The 24865-nt window shown below is 37.9% G+C and overlaps 1 long non-coding RNA gene across 1 annotated transcript in view; it reads left to right on the forward strand.

Annotated features, from left to right (window-relative positions):
* The first annotated feature begins 1424 nt into the window (after positions 1-1424).
* The window catches only part of LOC119696205, a 65518-nt gene continuing 42077 nt past the window's right edge, over positions 1425-24865 (forward strand). The window contains exon 1 of the long non-coding RNA XR_005255537.1: positions 1425-1526. This is a non-coding gene — a long non-coding RNA (uncharacterized LOC119696205). The remainder of the gene's footprint in view (positions 1527-24865) is intronic.

A 24865-nucleotide genomic window follows, 5' to 3' on the forward strand; every position in this document is an offset into this window, starting at 1 on the left:
CACCTATTCTGTTTTCATACATTCGTCAGCCTAATTGAGGGATACTCTTCCCAATAAGGCAAACAAACTGATTTTGGAACAAATTGATGTTTCTGGTACCTGAGGTTGATTCCCCACCACCATCCTCCTGAAGACCCCATGGTTTCATACTGTTACAGCAGGTTTAATATACATAAGAAGAAATTGTTTTGTGCTCACCAGGAGAGATGACAGCCCAGCAGGTGAACGCTATTTCCCTAGCACCTCCTGAAGCCAACTTCAGGTCTCCTCTTGAGTTTATGTCTCAGGCTTGAGTCATGAGCAGCAAGCCCAGGTGGGTGGGGAGCAGGATGGTACCACTCAAAGCCTTCCTCTGCCTTAAGGGTCCACTTTGTTGCCCACCAGGTGTTGTGTACTCCTTGTTCAAAAGACTTGTTCTTTTCTTCAACAGAACAGTGCCAGAGGCATTGAGGGCAAATGCTGGGCTATGACAGTGGTTTACTTCCTTGGAAAAGAAACATATGATTCCATTCAGTAACTCCGCAATTGTCAATAGATTCTGTTTTGTGTGTGCCTACATGTGTTTGTGACAGTTGTAACAACATTTTAAGTAAACACAATGACTTCAACCCAAGGCCAGCATGTTTAAAAGTTGTTTTTCTTCTACTGTGAGAACTGTGCCCATATATGATTGTTTTTGGTACTTGTTCAAATGTTTTAAACCCAACAGATGCCTTTTTTTTTTCTTTTTTTTTTCTTTTTTTTTTTTTTTTTTGTGAGCATAGGAAATGGAGAAAATAAATAGACTGTTTAATTTGATCTGATTCTCTTTATTTTAAAATACAATTAGACTGGGGGAAAAAATCCAGAATAAACATTTAAAGGATTTGGTGAAAGTGCTCAGTACCTTTTTTTTCCTCTAGATCACTGTTTTTCTCCCACCTAAGCCAAAGGAGAGTTGCAAACAACCAACGAGCCTCATGGTTCCCAATTCTGCGTCTGTGGTCCACTCATGAGGTGCGTGCACCCCTGCACTCTGACAGCTATCCAAAAGCACGACAGCCAAAAACAGCCAAAAACTAAAGACCAAGGAGGCTCCAATTTTGAAACATGAAGTCTCAAAGGCAAAATTCAGACATATTTTCAGGGCGAGAGGAAAAAGTCCTGAACTCCATTTTTACTTCTGAATAGAAAATTGCAGCTTGTATAGCTGCTACAGTAACATCTCTCACCAGTTTATGATTTAGCTCACCTCTTGAGAGGTATGATGTAATAAAGAGTAAGTCACTCTCCCTGGCTCCCAGAAAATGTGGGAAATGAACACCTGGCCTCAAGCTAATATTCAAAAGTGATCATTGATTTTTCAGTTAGTTGTCTCATTAATGAGATCCAGTTTAAAATTAACCTATTGTGACCTTAAATTTTGAAATACAGAGAATGTAAAAAGTACACTGAAGCACTAAGGAGAAAACTAATAGGGGAGAGAGTGTGTCCAAGATTTTGGGCTACAGCAAAAGACTGAAATCTTCCAAGGCATGGATCTTCAAGTGAGTAGTTTACTTTTGATTAATTGGTTTCTCTGTGTGCTTGCTTCTTAATTACAGGTCAAAAGCCACAACTGTGCTACAATTATTCTTTCTTTTGCTTCATGTGTACTCACATGAAGCAGGAATTGTGGGCTAGAAGATGAGGAAAGAATTTGAAAACTTTGGAGGTTTAAATTACTATGTTGATGAATCCTTTTCACTAAGACTTTTTAGACCTACTGGTGTCAACGTAGATGTCATTTTACCCAATGTTTAATTAATTTTGAGTTGCTTATTTTTGTGTGCTTCCTCTCAAGGTATTGGTGTCCCAGTGTTAGGGAGTTCATAAAGCTCTATTTACATTGTTTTGTTGATATTTTCCACAGTGCCATCCAGAGAGTGGAGAAAGGAATGTGACAAAATATTTTTTCTTACCTTTACAGCTAGCTTCTATAATATCCCACAGCACTATAATTATGAAGACAGAGGATAATGTTTTTTTTCAATATCCTAATGAGAACTGAGAATGCCTTCAGTCCCTTGGCTACTTCTTTTAGCCAGCAGCTATTGCAACATGCCTGTAAGGAAAAACTCAGAGTGGAAATTCAAAGAGGGAAAGACACATAGAAAATATCTCATCATCATCCAATTTTCAATGAAACAATTTAAAGATAACTAGCTTGTAAGTGATTGGGGTTGTATTGCTTTTAACTGCAGCCACCTGTTTCTAAAAGAGGAAGAATGGGTTGTTGGCTAAAGCTTGGCTAAAACAATATCTAGCTCCTGCAGGACCTTATAGCGTTTTTTACAGTTCCTGGAAATTGCTTTATACATCCCAGTCCACTTACATGCCTGTCATTCATTAATGAGAAGCTCTCTAATATATGACAAATAGAAAAAAGTAATTTTTGATAAGGCAGCAAAATGATGGAAAGTGAGGTACCCTGAGCAGGGCATTGGAATCCATAAGAGGTGCAGTGGGTTTCTTTAATGACAAAAAATGCTGCCTCTGACCCTCTGGAATGGAGATGAACCAGAGCCTGTGAAGTAGTTCTGGAACAGTGAACTGAGGTCTACATACACTAGCACATATTTGTATTCTCAAAGAACAGTATAAACAATTTACTGAAATGCATTTACTAATAGAGAGAAAGCATGAAGCTCTGACTCAGTTCCCACCTCTGGCACCCTAGAGCAAATCACTTAATTTCTCTGAACTTCTCATTTCCTCCCCTGCCTTTTCTCACTGACAAAAGTTCTCTGGGCCATGGTTTCTCTTTTACAGTGGCCTTTGGTATTTTCTTTAGTCTTGAGCTCCTCTCTAGTTTGATGGATCTGTCAGTGTGAAGATGTTGTACTGAATAACAGCTGCAGAGATGTTACGTTCCTCTATCCTTGACAAGACTTAAAAAATCCTTGCGGGCTCCATAGGGGAGGGATGATGGAAGGAATCATGATTTTATACACTTATTTATTCATTCTTTCATTCACTCACAGATATTACTGACTAGTTTCAGTGTATACCCTGGAGTTCCAACACATGTTCTTAACAGATGTTTTATTATATGATCTTTTATTATATTCATCCAAACTGCCGCAACACTCACCCCCCTTTTATTTCCTTCTACCCCAAACTAAATTAAAAGAAAATAAACTCTTCATAGTCATAGATAGTGTTGTGTTTCTCTGACTCAGAAATCACTCCCTCCAAGGGCAATTATAATCAACTCTCATCTTTACAAAATGTACTGCAGGAGCTTAGTGACTTGAGATGTTGTGATTTCTGAAGGCTCAGACTTGAATTTTCAGGAAAAAGGGATTGTTTTTTTCTGAACACTTATGTCTTGAATAGCTTCCTGGAACAAAAAAGAGCTAAGACACATAATTTTAAAAGTATGATTAAATATTTTGGAGCAAAAAGTCAGTCGGTCTGTTTCATGGATCTCTGATAGGCTTTGTATTTTCTTACATATAATCAATATACCACCATTCAGGAGCAGAAACATGTGATTCAGCACGGTGTGGGTTACAAATTAAGTTTGTCCCCTTGATCTTTATGTTTCTGATTCAACCCCCTGTCTACCACCATTGCTGTGCTCAGGTTATCTGAGCATGCACAGCTCTGGAACCGGACAGTATGAAGCAGAATTATTTTTTAGGTGATTCAAATTCTCCCTGAATCTTATTGGTCCTAAAGCTGCATCTACTTTAGTGCCTTACTTTATTCACCTAAGTTTAAAAATGTTTGCCTAAGCAATTTTCCTGTATTGACTTAGCAAGTTAATAGCCGAGAAGAAAGACAATCCTTTGCTTCACCCACAAAAGTGCCATTCCCACTTCCTGACTGAGATTGTCTTTGGAAAAAGAAAAGCTATTAATACTAGCTACATTTATACTTCTCCATCTAAATTTTCATAGTGATGTGTACTGGATATTACTTATTATACTGTTTACAGAAAACTTGAAACAATCCTAAGCCCAGGTACTAGCAAACACAAAGTATTCACATCAGTATCATCCTTGTTCTATTAATTTTTGAAATCATATGGGATTACTTTCAGCCGTTCATAGCCCTTTCTGTAATATTTATAAGTGTCCCAAGAGCATACAGAGAGTGTAAAAATTTTGTCTAAGTGGTGCTGCTGAGGAAAATGTTGAGAGGAAAATGTTGATTTTTTTTTTTGGTAACTCTAAGCATGTTAACTCAAGCAGTGACTTCTCAGCTTCTACACAAAAAATCCTTCGTTAGATAGCGTAATTTGAAAATTCTTTTTTATTTTTTTTAATTTTTATTTTTAGAGCTTCCTGCAGGTTCATGACCTGATGCAAGTGTGATTGCTATCATCTTAGCTAATACATCAGGCTGGATTCTGGACTCTCCATTAAAAGAGAACAGTTGCGGACATTCAAAGCCCTAACTGCTCTTCTCTGAAAATATATAAGAACTGAGCAGACATCCTGCATTATTGAAGAATATTCAACAAACATTCTGGTTGGACTACTAGTAACATTTTGGTTAGACACCACTTACTGAATTCCATTCAGACACCTTTTTATTTGGGACTTGCTGCATCCTTTGAAAATGTAAGATCTAAGGCATATTATGATATAGTGTTTTTCCAAGGTTTTTGGTTTTGTATTTTGTTTCTCTTTCTGTTTTGTTTCTGTTTTGAAGTGAATTGTGAGAGACATGGACTATTATTTAGGGAAGAATGCAGTTGAGTTTGTGGTACCAGTGGTGATAGGGGTAAGCATCCCACACTGTGATGAGGAATGAGTTCTTCTTGCAACATTACCAGTAAGGGGAGAAAAAAGGGAGACCTTTTCTTCTCCCTCACAAGTGTGTCTTGTTGTGTGGCAGTCAAAACATTCTGATGTTATTTACGGTTATTGGACTGTCATTGCTCATGATCATTAATTCAGAAAAGGACTCTCCAGAAGTGTTAGCTGCTATTTGCTTTTTCCAGAGTCAGAGGATGAAACTGTATGTGTAAATAGGCAGCTATAAGCCACCAAAGGACATCTGATTCAATTCAAGATTTCCACCATGGAATTCCAGTCTTTCTTATCAAAACACTGTTGGAAAGAGAAGTTGTATTACCCATCAGTTTAAATTTAGTTTTATATTTTTTTTCTGCCTTTTGCAGTCACTACAGTGTGATGTATGATGATCTTCTCAAAACTGCTGAGGCTTTATTTGTGTCATGTTACATTTTAATGTTATTTTCTAGGGGTACTAATTCCTTTTTGGACCAAAACAGCAAAGCCCAGATGACAAAATCTTCTGTCATCAGATACTCAAGAAAATGTTCAATACAAGTGTGAACATTTGTTTTACTGCAGAAATTAATATATGGTGCTTATATTTTGGAGAACAATTACTATGTAAGACATCTAAGATAACACTTTTTCTCAGCCCATACTTTCAAGAACAGATCCAGTCAACTGAACAATTGAAAATTTTCCCTGGTTTAGTATATGTCTTGGTGCAAATGAATCTCATTTCTGTACCCCAAACTAGACATATATGATAGCAAAAATAACCCAGTACAGAGATAAATATACATAAAACTTCATGAGCATGAGCTTCATGCTTCAAAAGCATGAGCTTTTTTTTTTTTTTTTTTAATTATTTTGGAAGGTTGAAGAGAGGAATTAGTTTTTTTGGGATAAATAATAAAAACTGACAGCACAATTTTTGACCCTCTTTGGGACCTCAGTTTCTGTTATTGTGTACAAGATTCAGTACCTGTGCACAGCATTCTCAAATGAGCAAAGGAAGGCCTTCAAAAATATGAAAATAAATATATATTGATCCTATCAGGTGAGTTTGTTTGTTTTGTTTTGTTTTATTTTGTTTTTTCCCTACAAAGAAAACACTGACATAGCATGACATGATAAAAAACTCATTTAGAGCCTTTAAGTTGAATGGATTCTGGCTGTCTTGAATCAAGGCTGGCAGGGAATATGCTCTCCAGACTGTGGCAGATGGCATCTGTTTTGTTTGCTTGTTCGGGTTTGCTGTAGGTTTCTGAGTGTTAGCCCTGTGTTCTGCTCTGTTCCGCTAAAAGGCTGCGTTGCAGAGGGAGGAGGGCTGCCTTTTCACCTGCTGGTGGCTCCTGGTCTCTGGGGGTGGTGAAATTCTCTCAGTAGAGGAAATATCAGGCCTTCTCTGACAGCAAAGGAATATGACTTACTGCAATAGGTTTTTTTTTTGGAAGAGCTGGTTGGATAAAGCAGGGAGTGAAGTACACGGATATCTGGGATCTTTGAACACAAGTAGAGACAAAGTAGGTTTCCAGGAAGAAAAGAAAGCAGACAAACATTTAATAAGAAGGGGAAAGAATTATGAACATGTGACATAGGATGTTTCTGTTCAGTCTGGTACAACTAAGAAGAAGGAATAGCACAGTGGGGAGCAAGATTGAAGAAAAGCAGCTCAGACACTCATGTACTTTCCGGATTTTTCAGAGGGATTAAGTATATTTTTCTGCCTTTTTAAAAAATTAGTACTTTTTATAAAAAAAAAAAGGGACATTGCTCTAGTTGAACACCACTTAAACCCTAGAGTTTATTGGGACCTGACATTATGGAGACACAAAAAGCTCCATTCAAATTGGAGAAAGATGAATTCAGGGACAATGTGAATCAATGCATTAAATTTTAATCTCAATGTGAATGATGTCTACTGATAATATAGGGGTCTTTTTGCTCAAAAATTAATTACACACTGGGGAAGAGAACCTTCTTCACTAGGGAGTCTTGCAATAGCTTTCAGAGCATGCATTGATTCCATCCCAGGTGCTTTCTGGAGACTAAAAAGTACATTCCTCCCTTAGGAAAGGATGCTGGACCACACAGTCTGTATTCGCCACAATTCTAAACAGGATGACTCATTGAAGGCAAAGATGATTTAAAGGACAAGAAAGGAGTCTAAAGAGTGAGGGGACAATAGAGGGGAAAACCAGCATGTATGTCCTGCATAACTTTTGTAATTTTTGACCAAATTACCTTCTCACAATTAGTTTAAGAGCTCTGCTTTTCCATAGTGGCTGACCACAGCAGGATGAATGGCCGGAAGGCCAAGCAGACTGGATGAAAGTTCTCCAGAGGACAGAGATGGCAGGGTACTTGATTTAGAATCCAGTGCTAATATCCTTCACATATTTCTTGGAAATGGTGTGGTTTCCTTGTCTGTGCAAAGGACCTCCCTGAATCCACAGTGTGCTGATGGGGCGTGCTGACAAAGAATGGTGAAAGCATGTCTTGATCCAAGGGCAATCTTCTTTAGGAAGCAGCATACTAAAAATGCAGCAAAAATGTTTGAAGGGACAAGTTCTAAACATTGATAAGAAAGGTAACAGATACAAGGGGACAGAGGAAATTTCTTTTTCTGGACAAATTTTCTAGGGATGCATGAAGACACTTTCTAGTCATATATTTTTCACAGCTGTAATCACTAGTTTTCTTAAATTTAGTTTGAATCCAGATAGTAACAGGGACACAACATTTCCCTGGCACAGCAAAAGGAGGCAGAGGTGACAGTCTTGGATTTGGCTTATAGCCCTTGCCCCTCTCCCCAAGGAAGAACCTGGGCTTCCTGTAGTGTGGATAAGGAATGATTCGGCCGTTTGTCAGCCAGCTCTGTAAGATTTTATAGCCAATCAGGCATATTGCCTTACTCTACTTTGCACCATCCATACTTGCAGTCATACTTTTTCTCTGATGGCAGAAACCCATGATAGAAGAATCATCCATGCCAGAGAGTTGTGTTTTTCCAGCCACAGGTCAATATCTCTTCTGAGGATTCTGTAGGAAGAATAGCTGAGTTGAACATCTAAAACTCCCGGGGGGAAAAAAAAATTATCTGAGGGGAAAAATCTTTTTGCAAAAGCTTTTTCTTCTCCCTCAGTACTGAGAATTCATCTGGATGTTATCTGGAGATGACAAACTGGTAGAAAGGACATTTTCTAAGTAATGTGATGAGTTTTTCAATCTTAGTTCCATATCCTTGATACAGTGCAGTCATCTTCTAACACTGAAAAATTCCCACGTAATTTTTGTGCCCTTTTCTTCTCTTTGAACAGAGTGGATAGTCTTATATTAAGTTCATTGACCCAGAAGTTTGTAACTGACCTATATTGATTGTCTCTACTGAGAGCTGTTGATATTTCTTGAAAGAGTGGACATGTTCATTGTTTTTCATAATTTTATATAAATAAGACATTGATTCTCCTTTCTTATGTCAAATGAAATTGTGATTATGAAATCAACAGCATTTGTATGATGTCTGAGTGACAGGGAGCTGAGGGTTCTCGCTCAGCTCTCTAAGACCATGTCTGATATGATAGGAACCAATTTGATTATTACATAGGGACTTTTGGGTTTCAAGAAATGAAGGTTTTAGACCCTTAAAACTCATGTTTTTCAAATGTCCCTGTTCATTAGCAAATGTTTAAAATGTTCCTCAGAACAGTTTTCTCATTTTTAACATAGAAAAAGCCTTTATTTATTTATTTTTCTTATCCTGTTGTGCCTCTTAAATATTTGTTCCTGTAGTCTTCAGCTGAAAGCTTTGTTATCCTGCTCTATAATTACTGCTGGTTTGATTGACAGAAAAACAGGACAGGAGGGCTGGGTTGTTTTTTTTAAGTGAAATGAAGCTTTTTCTTCTTTATCCTTAGTGACAAAATGTATCGAGCTATTAGAAGATTTTCAGAGAAGCAGAGAAGGAAGACTCCAACATTTGATGGGAAATTGTAGACAGTGAGAGAACAGTCAACAACAACAACAACAAAAAAGGAATTATATGAAAAGGGAAAGTTAATTGGTATAGAAAACTAAATTCAGTATTCATTTGTGGGCTGCTTTAATGGTTTAATAACTGCCAATTTTGTATACATGCACTTTGCAGTTGTACTAGAAATTTCATCCCCAGCTTTTACAGGGAAAAGATAAGCAAGCAAATATACTGTGGCCACTGAATGCCCTAGTACTGTGTTTTATTATGTTTACTTTATAATCCCATCATCCCTATGCCACCAGCATGCTTGAGGGGTAGTGGAGGCAGCAGTCAGCACTCCCTGTTGGCTCCCTGTCTTTCACTGCTACCCTAAGGTACTTAAGAATGACAGTATAAAGAATTTCTGTGCAGATGAGGCTGTAGATTTGGGGAATTGGCTGCTTATAGACAAGGATTCTTTTGGTAGACTTAATTCCTTTAGCAAGGGTGAAGAACCATCTGTGGGGATTCTTGTCATGTATAAGGAAGTTAGTCATGCTCTCTGTGGAGTTGAGTTTCTTGAATTTTAATGAAACTCATGTCAATCTGTCTCTTCTATACTCCTGCGTTGAAATCAGTGGTCAGCTAGTCAACAATCACAACAGTAAATCACAGCAGATAAGCCATAAAAGACAGCAGTGAAGAATTTACACTTTCTTTCTTTCTTTCTTTCTTTCTTTCTTTCTTTCTTTCTTTCTTTCTTTCTTTCTTTCTTTCTTTCTTTCTTTCTTTCTTTCTTTCTTTCTTTCTCTTTCTTTCTTTCTTTCTTTTCTTTCTTTCTTTCTCTTTCTTTCTTTCTTTCTTTCTTTCTCTTTCTTTCTTTCTTTCTTTCTTTCTTTCTTTCTTTCTTTCTTCTTTCTTTCTTTCTTTCTTTCTTTCTTTCTTCTTTCTTTCTTTCTTTCTTTCTTTCTTTCTTTCTTTCTTTCTTTCTCTTTCTTTCTTTCTTTCTTTCTTTCTTTCTTTCTTCTTTCTTTCTTTCTTTCTTTCTTTCTTTCTTTCTTTCTTCTTTCTTTCTTTCTTTCTTTCTTTCTTTCTTTCTTCTTTCTTTCTTTCTTTCTTTCTTTCTTTCTTTCTTTCTTTCTTTCTTTCTTTCTTTCTTTCTTTCTTTCTCTCTCTCTTTCTTTCTTTCTTCTTTCTTTTTCCTCTTTTTCTCTTTCTCTCTTTCTTTCTCTCTCTCTCTTTCTCTCTTTTCCTTCCTTCCTTCCTTCCTTCCGCCACTTCCGCCACTTCCGCCACTTCCGCCACTTCCGCCACTTCCTTCCGCCACTTCCTTCCACCACTTCCTTCCTTCCGCCACTTCCTTCCGCCACTTCCTTCCGCCACTTCCTTCCTTCCACCACTTCCACCCCTTCCGCCTCTCTCTTGTCTCATTCCTCTTTGCTTCCCTTGTTTTCTCTCATCTTTCTTCCCTGTTTTTTTCACCTTCTGCTGACCCCTCATCTTCTCAGAAAAGTGGTCTGAAAGTGTATAAAATGAGTCATTGCCATTTTTTTTTGTCTTTGAGTGATAGGTGTTTCAGAGTGTAAGAAGAGGAAAGAGAAAAAACACCTTGCATTTTTGAGATATTTTATCTTTCTTGTTCCATATATGCTTTTTATTGCTCATTTAAATTACTTTCCATGCAGTTGATTTCCTTTGGTATCTGAAATACAGAGACTGAGTTTTACTTTCCTAATTTTTTTAAAATTCATACGTACAGAAATACAATATGCATAGGAATCAATAAATCTATTTAAAAAAACAGAAGTTACAAAAAAGATCACTGTAAATCACAGAGTATTGGAAAATTTTTTAAGGCTCTACATTTTAAGAGTACCTGAAACAATTGAAATCAGAAAAGCTATTTTGTATAATACACTGCTTTATTAAAATTTGTTCTTCTACTCTAATGAGACAGCTTTCAGGCTCCAACAGTAAATACAATATAGTGAAGTGTTCCTTTGTTTTTTCTTTGTTTTTTCTTCTTTTTTCCTTTTTTTTTTTCCCCGTCATTCTCTTTCCAATTTTTATGATTTTGAAAGAGTAAATGTCTCTCTTGCGCTTGCTTTGAAAGTTTCTAGTATTATTATGGAAGAGGCTTTTGGAGCTGATCAGAAAACATAGATGTGCGCTCAGTTAGGCTGAATGGGGGAAGTAGATTGAGAAACCAGCATAAAGGAGCCCTCCTGGGCTGTGGAGACCTGTCCCTCCTCCTGTTGACATCATGGCACAAAACCTCATTCATATTAAGTTCTATCTTAAAAGTGAATAAAGGGTGTTTTCAGAAAAAAAACATTCTTGAAAAGTTGATGTCTCTGCTCTAATGTGTGAGTCACATTTTTAGGGTAGGGTTTTGTTTGTTTGTTTGTTTTGTGGGTTTGTTTGCTTGTTAGTTTAGTTTAGTTTAGTTTAGTTTAGTTTAGTTTAGTTTAGTTTAGTTTAGTTTAGTTTTGTTTCCCTTCTTTGTAGCCACTTGGTTTGTGCAAACTACAGTGAAGGCAGGAGTAATCTAAGTTGTCAGTCATTCTACTTCGTCCCTTTCAATCAGGGACAGCTATATAATAGACACCTACACTAGAAAAGCACACAATTTTTTTTTTTTTAATTTTATACCACCATGCACAATAGGCTACAGATTATTTGCGTATGTGACAAAGATTCATGGTAGGAGAGTAAAAGATGCTGCAGGATGGGAGGACAAGAAACCATGTCCATGGCCATTATCCGGGCCCTTCCACAAATGGACTGTTTGATAAATAAAGTTCCCTGTTGCCTAGGAAAATATTGTTTCAGTACAAATTATTCAGTCTGGACACAGTACTGGGCTAATGAGATTATGTGTTCTTGAATAAACCTGGTTTGGATATGGACTGTTTGGGTATGGAGTTTTCAGATCAAAGGACTATGAGTTTGTTACAATCTATACATCTCAAAACAATTTTTGATCTTCCTTTTACATGGCAGGTACTATGTTGCTGCTCATCTTGGGAAAGTTAATTTTGCTTCTTTGTCTTGATGTTGAACTTGTACACAGAAATAGCCAGAAAAATCTGTTGAAGTGTGCAAATGTCAGTTTTGTTTTTCCCCTCCACCCCCATAACATGAAAAAGGCAATCAGTGTATAGGAAGCTGTTGAAGCTAATAGCACCAAAGTTGTGAGTTCCATCCCACATTGAATCCCCTTGGCCATTCACAAAGATTTTGACTTGATGATCCTAGTGGGTCCCTTTCAGCTCAGAACATTTTGTGATTTGGTAGAGACACTCTTCTCATATTAATTAAATTTTTTATTAATTAAATGCCATTTATTTAATTAAATTAATTAAATGCCAGGATTTCCTGCATTGCCAACTCCTGTGACTTTCTGGAATTTTATAAAATTAACAGAATTATGTTAATATAATCTTCAAGTATTGCCATTCTTCAACAGAATTTTTTAAAATATAGATGTGTGATCAGTAGAAAAATGAAGAATCCTTTCAAATTAGTGCCAAATGTCAAAATGTTAGAATCTTCCATGCAGTCAAGATGTTCATTCTCTTAATTATGAACTGTCAGGATTTGTTTCTTCTTATTACGTTATGTAAAATTTACTTGCATTAAATGCTTTATCCAAAACATTGAGAATGTTTTGCCTTCAAATTTTCCTAATTTGTCTGTTTGAATTTCACAGATAGCCAAACAAAATTCAAAATGTTGCAAGGCTATAAGGTTTTAGGCCTCAACATTTTGAGATGTGGTAATCCTAAATTATAAGGTAAAGGAGAAAACCACTTACAGATTTGTAAGCCTGACCTTCATACCAGTTTTTTTACTATTCTTGTTGCACACAACAGCAAAGCATTCCTGTGCTGAAAGTTATCTCTTTGTTTTTTTTCTCATAAATCCATAAAGAAAAAAGAATATTTAGATTAGGATCCTAATTTAGTTGCTAGAACCTTTTTCTTTGTTTACTTTGGTTTTGGGGTTTTTGCTGGGTTTTTTGGTTGGTTGGTAGTTTGGGGTGGGTTTTATTTGTATTGTTTTGGTTTTGGTTTTGTGTAGGGTTTTTTTGTTAGTTTTTTTTTGGCTTTTTGTTTGTTTTTTGTGGGTTTTTGTTTGTTTATTTGCTTGTTTTGGTTTTGGTTTGGGTGGGGTTTTTTTTTTATTTTTTTAGATTTTTGAGGTATTTAATTTCTGTTTCACTGTAGAAGTCCTTTTACTTTTTTTGTCTGGATATTCTGATGACTATGGTATAGCATAGTAACACCATCCTGAGCCTGGCATGATTATGAGAGGATTTTGACTGGAAATGTCTTGTCTCACTTTAATTGCCTAAGCCTCAGGAACTGAGTGCTGATCTAGGGTATTTATAACAAATATTAGTGCAGTAAAATAGCCAATCCAGTGAGATTTGTCTTTTTCTTTTGTCTTTGTCTTTTAGAAGACAAAAAATTCTCCCACCTCCATCTGATGTCTAAGAGTGTCTGAGATGGACCAAGTGAAATGCCAAAATACATTTCACAGAGAATTACAGAATCATCAAGATTCATTTGAACTTTATCAATGATTGAACTTTAACTGATGGGGTCCTCAGACATTGTTGATAATGGCAACCACATTAATATGTAGAAAAAGCAGGCTAAAGTCTCAATGAACTGCGACTGGGAAGCATTGAGGCAGTGACTAAAGACCCAGTATGTTTGCCATAGGTATGTTCAAATGTAGTAATGCATTTGCTGCTGAAACACATTACCCAGAGAGGAAATACAGATTCTGTTGTTCTGACCCCCCCATATCCCTTTTTTTTTGCTGTTTTTTGTTTGTTTGTTTGTTTGTTTTTGTTTTGTTTTGGTTTGGTTTGGTTTGGTTTGGTTTGGGTTTTTTTTGGGTTTTTTTGAAGATCAACTCTGTTAAGAATTTTTCTTATTTCCTGTCTGGTCAGCTAAAAAATGCAGCATTTTCCCCTGAGTATACAGATTCTTTCTGACTTTATGGTTATGAACCTGTCTGCTTTATGTGGCTTTTACTGGTTGTATCCTGCCTTCACATGTTTATTTCTTATGCTTAATACAGCGTTTTCTGATCTGTAGTTAACCACTGTCAAAACAGATCAAGAATTTCTTCCTATCCTCAGGGTAATTAATAGAGAAACTTCTTTCTTATTTTATTTTGGAAATGTTTGTAAAAATTAATGAAGCATGTTTTGCTAAATTGAAGCTGTTGAACTTTTACAACTGAAATATATGCTGCCTTAGTGAGAAAGACTTAAGCATGGAGGAAAAAGTAATGCATAGATAGTCCCTACCAAAGTAGTCACAAAAATGGCATATACTTGTACGGTTTATTTTTCAATTGTATAACTTTCAATTCCTAAGGAAAAATTACACTTATGTTACTGATCAATTAAGGCTAGTGTTTTCAATCTTATATTTAAAGTACATTAAACTTCCATCTTCAATATCTCCAATTTCTATAATCTAGAAATCCTACGGGATAATATCAATACACTGATTTAGAAAACAAATGAAGACTTGTAATATCAATCTTTCATGGCAGCCAACATGACTTAATTGAGACCAAATCAAGCTTGACCAATTTGGTGGCCTTCTGAAACGGGAGAATTAAGCATGGAGGAAAAAGTAATGCATAGATAGTCCCTACCAAAGTAGTCACAAAAATGGCATATACTTGTACGGTTTATTTTTCAATTGTATAACTTTCAATTCCTAAGGAAAAATTACACTTATGTTACTGATCAATTAAGGCTAGTGTTTTCAATCTTATATTTAAAGTACATTAAACTTCCATCTTCAATATCTCCAATTTCTATAATCTAGAAATCCTACGGGATAATATCAATACACTGATTTAGAAAACAAATGAAGACTTGTAATATCAATCTTTCATGGCAGCCAACATGACTTAATTGAGACCAAATCAAGCTTGACCAATTTGGTGGCCTTCTGAAACACTATTAGAATAGTGGAGGATGAGGGAAGAGCAACTCACATCACCTAGCTCGACTTGTGCAGAGCATTTGGTACTGTCCTGTACAGTGTCTGTGAACAGGAGAGGCATGGATCTGACAGATGGACCACTCTTTGGGTGAGAAGTTTACTGAACGGCATTGTGGTCTGATGACTCAGGTTTTAGCTTTTTTATTTTTCACATTCTGTGCTGCTTTAGTGTGTGGGTCTGGGCTTCACATAAAGGGTGAGCTCTCTTCACGGAGAAGGGAGACCAAACAATTCCTTCTCTAGCTGAGGATCAAGGACAACCAATCCAGACCTTAGGACCAAGAACATAAACAACATGGACTGAAGAGAGAAAAGAAGGATGGGACTTCATGGGCTAAAGCTATACCAGGAAAATTACCTCCAATATGCAAATAGACCAACAGTTATAAAAGTGTGAGACCTCACAACCGGGCATCCATTTTGTGACCATTTTGGGGTGTAGCCCTGGCTGGACTCTTGTGTTGCCCAATGTAGAGATATTGAGGCCTTTTAATAAATTCCTACTTTATTCTTTAACTCTGTCTAGTGTCTGTTCTAGGTCAGCCTCCACAAGGCATCAGTCACTGACTCGATGTCTGGGTGGAGACCAGTTGCAAGTGGTGCTGCTCAGAGGTCAGAGCTGGAACCAGCATTGACACCTTTGTCGATGACATGGGCAGAGAGATCAAGGGCATCCTCTGAAAGTTCAGGCAGCACCGAGCTGTGAGACGAGGTCACACACTGGAGTGAAGGGATGCCAGCCAGGGGCACCTGGGCAGGCTGGAGAGGCAGCACTGCGTGGACATCTCAAAGTCCATCGAGGCTAAGTACCAGGTCCTGCACCTGAGTCAGGGCAATCCCAAGCACAAGTGCAGTTTGGGCAGTGAATTAATTGATTGAGATCAGCCTTGAGTATAAAGACTTGAGGGCATTTCATGTTACCAAACCTCTCCTATGGAGACAGGCTGAGAGAGATGGGATATCCACATCTTCTCTGGACAATTTGTTCCAGTGTCTCACCATTCTCACAGTAAAAAGTATCTTCCTAATACCTAACCTAAATCTATGCTCTTTTAGTTCAAATCCATTCTCTCTCATCCTACCAGAGCACGCCCTTGTACAAAGGCCCTCTCTCATATTGCTGTAGGTCCCCGTTAGGTACCAGACGGACAAATTAAGATCTCCTTGGAGCTTTCTCCAGATGAACAACTCCATCTCTCTTAGATTATCCTCACAGGATAAGGTCAGGTTAAGGAAGATGTACAAGTCAAAGGCATCCCTCTCATGGCAGGAGGCTTCAAACTAGATTTGTAGTCTCTTTCAAACCAAACCAATCTATGATTCCATGATTTTCTATAGAAACCATTGCTATAAGTCCTTACTTAGATTGTGGTACTCCAACAGAAAGTTTAGGTCAAATTTACACACAGGCACAAAAAAGAACACAGAGAGATAGTGAATAATTTCCATCTTAAACTATAGGAAAAATAAATCTTTCTCTTATGCATCATAAGTCTTTGTTGCCCAGCTTTTTGTTCCTATTGTCATTATGATATCTTTTTGACAATATTTGCCCTCTGAATCCATCATATTGTTCTGATGTATAAGGCTTAACTGTCAGTGTTTTCTCTCTCCTATTTCCTCTTTCCTTTGTTTCTTTTAAAGGGATTAGTCATCTAGTTTGACTATAGCCTCATTCTAATGAATGAAATAGACTGGAAAGAAAAGATAATATTCAAATTACCATATGACTAAAACATGTTGATGCTGAAGGACTCTGCACTTAACTTTAAGACTCCCAAATCCGAGAACTGAGTTAGACACTGAAGTCCTCAGTACAAAATGAAAGAAGATGTAAATATTTCAGTATGAAGTTTCCAGTGTTGTGGATTTTAACAGGGTGCGGACAGCTTTAAAAACATCTCTTAAATTTCTGTTCCGTCTTGGATTGAAGATGCTATGTCTGGATTGAGCTGGGCACATCTGTAAGGCTGGGATTTCAAACCTCAAATCAGATCCAGGCTTTGTCTAAGAGCATGAACAAGGGAATAAATAACTGTAACAAGTAACTGAGGAGAACTTGTATGCCAAAAGACTTACAGGTCAGCCTTCTAGATTCCTTTAGAAGGAGTTTTAGTTATGACTCTTTCTTTATTTCATGCTTTAGTTCAGATGGAAAATTCTTGCTCCTTCTTGCATGTTTTATTTCCTTTTACCACACTAGAAATGCTATTTGATATGATAACAATGGTGCTGCTGCTGATGACTACAATTAATTTATGGAATATCTTTTTCTCTGGCAGCCAGTTCCTTAATAGCATTCAACTGATGCTGCTGAAAATAAGGAAAGGTTAGGTTCAACTCTCTTTGGCTTGCACTTTTTAATATTTCTTGAGTAAGCAGGTCCAAGAGGGAAGGGACAGGTTTTCTGGGAAGGGACACAACCATGGATTTTCCAACAAACTCTGTGTAGAAATTTGCATGTGTGTGTTCTTTCTGCTCACATGAAGGTCAAGTTATTCATTGCTAGGCATTCAAATATTGTTGGGGTTTAACCCCAGATAGCAACAAGGCCCCATACAGACACTCACTCCCCGTGCTCCAGGACAGGGGAGAAAATCTGAAAAGTGAGAAAACTTGTGGGTTGAGATAAAGACAGTTTACAGGTAAGGCAAGAGTTGATCATGAAAGGAAGACAAAATTAGAAACTCATCCATGACTTCCCAGGGCAATCAGGTGTTCAGCCATCTCCAGGAAAGCAGGGCTCTGTCATGTGTAACCTGCAAAGACAGACATCATCACTCTGAATATCCCCACATTCCTCAGGTTTATATGCTGGGCATGATTCCATACGATCTAGACTGTCTCTGGGGTCTCTGGGGATCACTCGTCCTGGTTATGTTCCCTACTCACTTCCTCTGCACCCCCACCCCCACTGAGGGGGCTTTGTGAGAAGCAAAAGAGGCCTTGGCTCTGTGTAAACCCTGCTCAGCAATAATTAAAACATCCCTAAATTATAAACATGATTTTCAGCACAAATCCAAAACACAGCCCACACCCGCTATTATGAAGACAATCAACTCTATCCCATGCCAAGCAAGCACAATATAAATTTTGCTGTCACATTGAACAGCCCAATATAAGAATAAACTTACATAGCTTTGATTAAAGTGCTAAAACAGAAACACAGGATGAAGGGAAGTTTGCAAATTACAGCAAGGTGTGACATTGGACAACCTGGGACTGTCAACCTCCAGCTGAAATTTTCTAATAGCTTATGAAATGTATTTTGCAATATTAATTCATTTTGTTTTGGGGTCATTGGCATTGTGCTGCCTTTGTACAGGTGTGATGGGGAGTTGATGGGCTGTACACAGTTTCATTAGAACTGAAGAACTGACTTAGTACCTCTGCCAGACAAGCAGAAAAAGAACCACTGTAAAGCTCCAAAGAGCAGTGTTTATAAGTTTTCAAATAGAAGCTGAGAAACACCAATAAAGTTTGGATTCAGCTCAAGTGTACCATCAACCTCAGGCAGCTTCCTGGTATTTTTATTTATTTAATTTTTTATGATCCATTTATCTAGTACCACTGAAAGATCTATAGAGAAAATTACTGGGGCAAAACAGAGATCCAATTGCACACTGTACAATAGGAGCAAATAATTCCTGTTCTCATTATTTGAATCGATAATTTGCTAAACCAGTATTAACAAGAGCAACAACTTTACCAGGTTAAGGGAGTTTTGTACTGAGTAATGACTGCCTGGAGAAGGAAAGAACAGAGGGAGTAAATCCTAGCAGCCTTTTACTATTGAGGTAGCACATGCAAGTGAATCAATAGTGGCCAGAAAGGAGGTGCTGTAAAGATGTTTTATTGGTTTGACTAAGTAGGTTGGCAGGGAAGCTGCTGCAAGTATCAGTGCAAACAATCAAACTGGCCCAAACACAGAATTGAAGCCCAAGAGCCTCCACTTTCTTGGAAGCACTAAAAATAATGTTTTGGTCATAAGAGCCTATGTCATCCAGCCTGACCTTGTGTCAAGGCTGTGAACTGCCTGTTCAGTTCAAACATTTTCTTTTAGTCACAAAGGACACCTTGCCTCTGCCATTTGCAAAGGATTTTCTACCAGCTAATGAGCTACAAGCACACCTGAGTCCATTGCAGGGGAGAAGCATATGATAGCCCTGAAGAGCTCAGTTTTGGCTTACAACAGCTGGATCTCTTACCCACCTCTGCGCACCTGTCTGGGGCAGATAGCTGGAATATCAAGGCTAAAGCTCCCTTTGTAGCCAGAGAGACTTCTCCAAGAGCTGCTTCAATCTTGCTTAGAGCTGCCTGATTATCTAAAGCAGCCTTTCTCTCTCCATTTACTTCACTGTGAGCCCATGGAAACCAGGCTCCCAGGTTAAATCCATTTTCTAGGCACCTACATTTAGAAAGGCTGAATCTAAGCCCACAGATACCCAGCCAGTGAGTCCGTAGTTTTTCAGCAGAGAGGCCATAACTTATTAAGGCATGTTTCATTGATTTGTTGGGGAGTTTTTGAACATTCATAAATTATATTTTCACTCAACAGAAATTTGTTGACCCACAAAACTTTCAACTTTGTTTTCAGCAAAATACAATCTGCTAACATCCTTTCAGCAGCAAAAGCTTTGCCCATACAAGGGGCAAAAGAAGTCTTAAAAGTGCTCTAATATTTTTAAATGTATTTTACTAGAAGTAGCAATCATAGTAATAGCAATCATAGTAGTAAGCAGTAACACAATGCTGTATTGGGTTTGCATGACAAGGTTTTACTAACAGAAGGACTACAGGGCTGGATTCTGCAAGAAGCTTCTGGACACTTCCCCCTTGTCCAGCACAGCCAGTGCCAGCTGGATCCAAGATGGACCTCATACTTCCCAAAGCTGTGCCCCTCAGCAACTGTGGTAGCACCTCTGGGATAAGAGACTTGAGAAGTTGTAGGGGCAAAAAACCTGCACAACAGCAACTGCAACAAGAGAGAGGAGTGAGAATGTGTGTGAGAGGAGCAGCCCTGCAGACAGCCAGGGCAGTGCAGGAGGAGGGGCAGGAGCTGCTCCAGGCTCTGGAGCTCAGATTCCCCTGCAGCCCCTGCAGCAGCCCAGGGTGAGGCAGCTGTGCCCCTGCAGCCCAGGGAGGGCACGGGGGAGCAGAGATCCACCTGCAGCCCCTGGGGGAGCCCAGGCTGGAGCAGGGGGATGCCCAAAGGAGGCTGTGACCCCATGGGAAGCCTGTGCTGGAGCAGGATCCTGACAGAACCTGTGACTCCACAGAGAAAGGAGCCCAGGCTGGAGCAGGATTGCTGGCAGGACTTGTGACCCCATGGAGAACCCCACAGGAGCAGCCTGTTCCTGAAGGACTGACCCTGTGGAACAGAGCTGCTGGAGCAGTGATGAGGAACTCCAGTCTGTGGAAGGAGTCAAACTAATGAAGTCTGTGGAGGACTGCCTCCCATGGGAGGGGCCCCACACTGGATCTGGGAAGTGTCTGAAGTCCAGCCCCTGGGGAGCAGGAACAATAGAAACAGGCTGACCACAGCCCATATTCTTCATCTCCCTGTGCTGCCCTGGAGGAAGAGGTGGAAAAAATTTGGAGTGAAGTTGAGCTGAGCTGTCCACCTGAGCAAGGAAGTGACAGAATGGCTTTGGTGGGCAATGGGCATCCAGCCATGGTGAACCCATAACCTATGTATATATAAGGAAATTTATAAGTAAACAGCTTTAAGTCTGTTTGTGCCCTTGGCACAGACAAAGATAATGGTGTTTACTACTGTTATTAATTATTATTTTCATTAGTAGTAGTATTTGCATTTCTATTTATTTGTATTTGTGTTTGTGTTTGTATTGCAGTAGCACATAATGAAGAGCTACGACAACAGATCAGAATTTCATTTAACTATGTACTTTGCAAACATAGAACGTTCTTAAAAAAATTTATAAGTCAAGTATAAAACAAAGCTAGGGAATACACACAAATATACATATGAATGTGAAGGGTTTTGTTTGTTTCTCTATGTGTGTGAGTGGGTGTAAATGTATTGTCTGTGTGTGAGACTGCAGACCAAGGTGATGACCATAAACACTCAAATGCACTAATGATGCACTAAACACTCAAACAGAATAAACAAGCCCAGAATATCGGATTTTTTTTTTCTGCCTAAAACTTAAAGCAAACAATAATATTGAGGAAGATTCCTGAAATTCACATGAAATGAAACAGATGAAATTTACATACCATTCGAACTCCAATCAAACCCAGGAAAGATCTGACCTTCTTTAAAACCAGGCAAGGAATATAATTACGAAAGCTTTCTCATGAAAGCTGGATCAGAGATTACCCATTACAAACTCTTCTGCTTAGCAACTTTGTTTATACTAAGAAATGTGTTAAATGATTTAGGTATTTTAGTCCTTAGTGCTTCATTTTTCCTCTCGACAGTTAAATGACCTCTTGTGACAAGATGTTGGGCTGATGGCTAGACAAATGAATTACTACAATTCACAGTTTTGATTGTGTGAAGTTAGAGATCTGGACAGATTTTAAATCAGTTACTATTTTCAGAGGGGAAGAATGCACAAGAATGGTTTTAGCTATGTCTGGTTTCTACCTGAAAAAGCAGAAAGAGGAAGCAAAAAAGGCTCTGCATTTTCTTCTGACAGTCTCTTATGAAAAACGTGCATCTCCCAGCTAAAAATGGTCATTGTTGAGCCTGGAATACATCACTGAACAGGAGAAATGTTAAGTCACAAGCAAAACTTACCTTGACTTCTTCTAACATTAGGAGACAAAGACACTTCCAGACATTTCAGGCAGCCTGGAAGCACTTCTCTCCTCTTCAGGGGCTGCAGGTATTGTCTGGGCACTTATTTCAAGATCCCTCCTTACATATCAAAATCTGAACTCCTTCTGTCTCTGTGGTCACTGCACTGGTGCAGGCTATTTGGGTTTGAGGATTATCTGGGAACAGAATCTCAGTTATATACATAAAATATAGCACTGACTATGGATTAGAGAGGGGCTGCCAAGTGCAGCATTCAGACACCTGGCTGTATTGATTTTACACTTTTCCTGTGATTCTACATCATGTTCCTTTGGTTTCTGGCAATCTCTATAACTTTTATACTGACATAAATTGTGATAAAAAAAGAATCAAATAATCCCTCTTCCCCCTCAAGAAGTAGTTGGGAAAGCTCTATAGCACCATTAATATTTTGGATAATGTAGGTGAACTCAAGGAGGACAAAAGTACAAGCAAAGTTAAATCTAAACTCTTGTTATTCTTTCTGTGTTGGCTTTAGACTTGTTCTTCTAGACAGAATTGTTGGCGTATAAACATACGGAAAATTCTCTTTATTAAATTATTGCTATCACTATTCTGTTAAAAAAAAAAAAGAAAAATAGCATCCCACAATGGTTCATCTGAATATCTAAGATTAGCTTCTTGGTTCAATTAGAAACTAGAGGTACTAAGACCACACTCAAGTGATGATGTAGGATATATTTCATTAATGGTGCCTTTTCACTTAATGAATACCTGCTGCTTTGAATAGGAAAATAGCAATAAAAAGTGGATGCAGTCCTCTGAAACCCTCCATGTTTTACACTGTGGTAGATGGATGGACAACTGCCCTTAAGGACCTTTTTTTTTTTCAAACTTCAAAATCACAGTGTTGTTTGCTTACAGAGAAGTAAAGTGGGTAGTTTGGGGGGTTTTGTTGTTTTTTGGTCGTTTGGCTGTTTGGGGTTTTTCTGATCCTGCAAAGGAGCATATATTCTTGAAGTTCTCTTGCTGATGAGCTAGTGAAAATCTTCTAATGAAGCTAATAATGCTGTCTTATGTTCAGACCTCTGGTATGAAGTCAAAAGTGTAGCAGAATACCCAAACTTCTGAAAAAAAAACCCAAAACACCCAAACCCCAAAAGGTAAGATGCAGTTTCTTTAATAACTAGCTAAGAAACAGCAAAGCCAAAGTTTTGTCATGTCTCTATCATCAAAGGAGGGGTTTGGAGCACTGCCTAGAGGGAAGCTGTACTAATGCTGTCATTCATTTTACACTTCACAGTACTATGTTAATAAACACACTTGCTGCCTACTTTTTCCTTAAATTTGATTTTCAACCATTGCAGTAAATACTTTGTGCAAGCTCTGTAAAGACTAGAGTCCAGTAACAAAGCTGGCATTAAAGAAACTTAGAAGAAAGGAACAATTAAACATGCACACAAACAAAACAGATGTGACAAAGAGAATTTCACAGGACTGGAACAGAACATCGTGGTTTGTCTGTCAAAGAAATTGCTTTATTAGAAAATAAACAGTTATCGCCAAGAAATAGAAGTGCACAGCTAAGCTGTTTAGTAGTCTTTCAGTATTCCACATTGTTTGGATCATGGGCTTCTCCAGGGCAAATTAGCACTGTTTATTTCAGAAAATCATCTGTCTGCTCCCACAGGGACCTCTACTTCTTTGACTCCGGCACCCAGGAACCACACAGATCATCATGTATCAACTCCAGGGACTGAAGAGAATTTTAATAGCAATAATGTTTTGTTTCAATTCTTGAACACGCGCTGATGAGTTTCACAATTTCAAACCATATGACATGAGGGACGGTAGGGGCAGCTTTGAATTTTGAAGGTCTTAAGTTCCCAAGAAGATGCTTTTTAAGAAACTTTTAATGAATTGGATAAAGTAGGCTTTCTAGCCTAGGCACTCTTGAGATGAAGTCTAGGAGGTGATTCAGTGAATAGGTAAAATAAATGGTTTCTAGTATAATTTTTTTTTTCTAGGATCCTGCTACTTCTACTGTAATCAAATAAGGACTAAGAAAATGAATGCATTTAGGAAGACTTATGATCTTTCAGAAGAATTTAGTTGTGGATGGGATAAATAGATAATAGTTACTCTGTTTTCATAAGCGACAAAAAAAATCTTTTTTTTTGGGAAATCTTATATTTTCTCCAAGATTTTTTGGAGAGTGGAGAGTGAAGAGTGAAGAGTGAAAAGTAAATGGAAAAGGAGCCCTGAAGATCTTCAAGCAGGTGACCAATGTGCCATGTGAAGGCAGACAATTTATTTCAAGCCAAAGGATTAAAAGATGCTAGCTAAGTTGTTTAAAGGCCATCTGTCAGAGACCAGTTGTTTTTCTCTAAAAAAAAATGCTAGGGAAACAACCAGAGAAGAGATATCTTGGAAGAAGTGTTTGTGAAATCCACAAATCTCCCATGGATGGTCCTCTTGGTTCAAGTCTCACAATCACCAAAAAAAGTGTGTGGGGGGGAAGATCGTAAGATAAACCAAAATGTTTTGGAATTAATTAGATTTCTGAAGATACATCTAGCTGGTTAGGTAAAGCATGATTTAAATTTTGTTTAAAAATAGATATGGAAAGATTTTATTAAAATTAAGGAGGATACTGACACTGCTAATTGATACTAATTGACACTGCTATGTCTCTGTCAATACCATACACTTTGCCAGACAGTCCCCCTGACATTGTCCACAATGGAAAATATTTTTTTGGCACAGACAAATCTAAAATGTTATTTCCAGGATGTAAATAGTGTGTTACTAAAAGGGAATTACACTTGAATAGAAATTTGAATGTCTATGGTGACCACAGTCCACCAAAAAACAGTGAGTTAAGAATACTGGTTAGATATGCTTAAATTTGCCACAATTAATATGTGTGACTATTGATTGAGTTTGGCTAAAACTGAACTTATGTGGTCTCTTGGATTTCCTTGAGCAAGACACTGTCTTGAAAACAAAGGTAATACCAGCATTGACAAGAAAGCCATGAGAAATATTATCTTCCAAAAAAAAGAATCAATTGAAAACTTTGATTTCACTACCATTGGAGAAAACAAGAGAAGAATCTTGAGTCTTTCAGTCAAATTACTTTTTTTTTTTAAATATAATAATTATGCTAGTTTTTAACTGAGCTTTAATTAAACTACTTTGCATTCCTCAGCTTGTGTTTGCATTCCTGACAGACTTAAAATAAAGCACATTTTTAATTTTGCAATTGCTGCACTTGCTTTTCACTCTCAGTTGACCTCGTAATTTGTTAGAAACCTACATGGCCTTAATAGCT

The sequence above is a fragment of the Motacilla alba genome, chromosome Z, assembly GCF_015832195.1.
Source record: "Motacilla alba alba isolate MOTALB_02 chromosome Z, Motacilla_alba_V1.0_pri, whole genome shotgun sequence".
In the NCBI taxonomy this organism is placed as follows: Eukaryota; Metazoa; Chordata; class Aves; order Passeriformes; family Motacillidae; genus Motacilla; species Motacilla alba.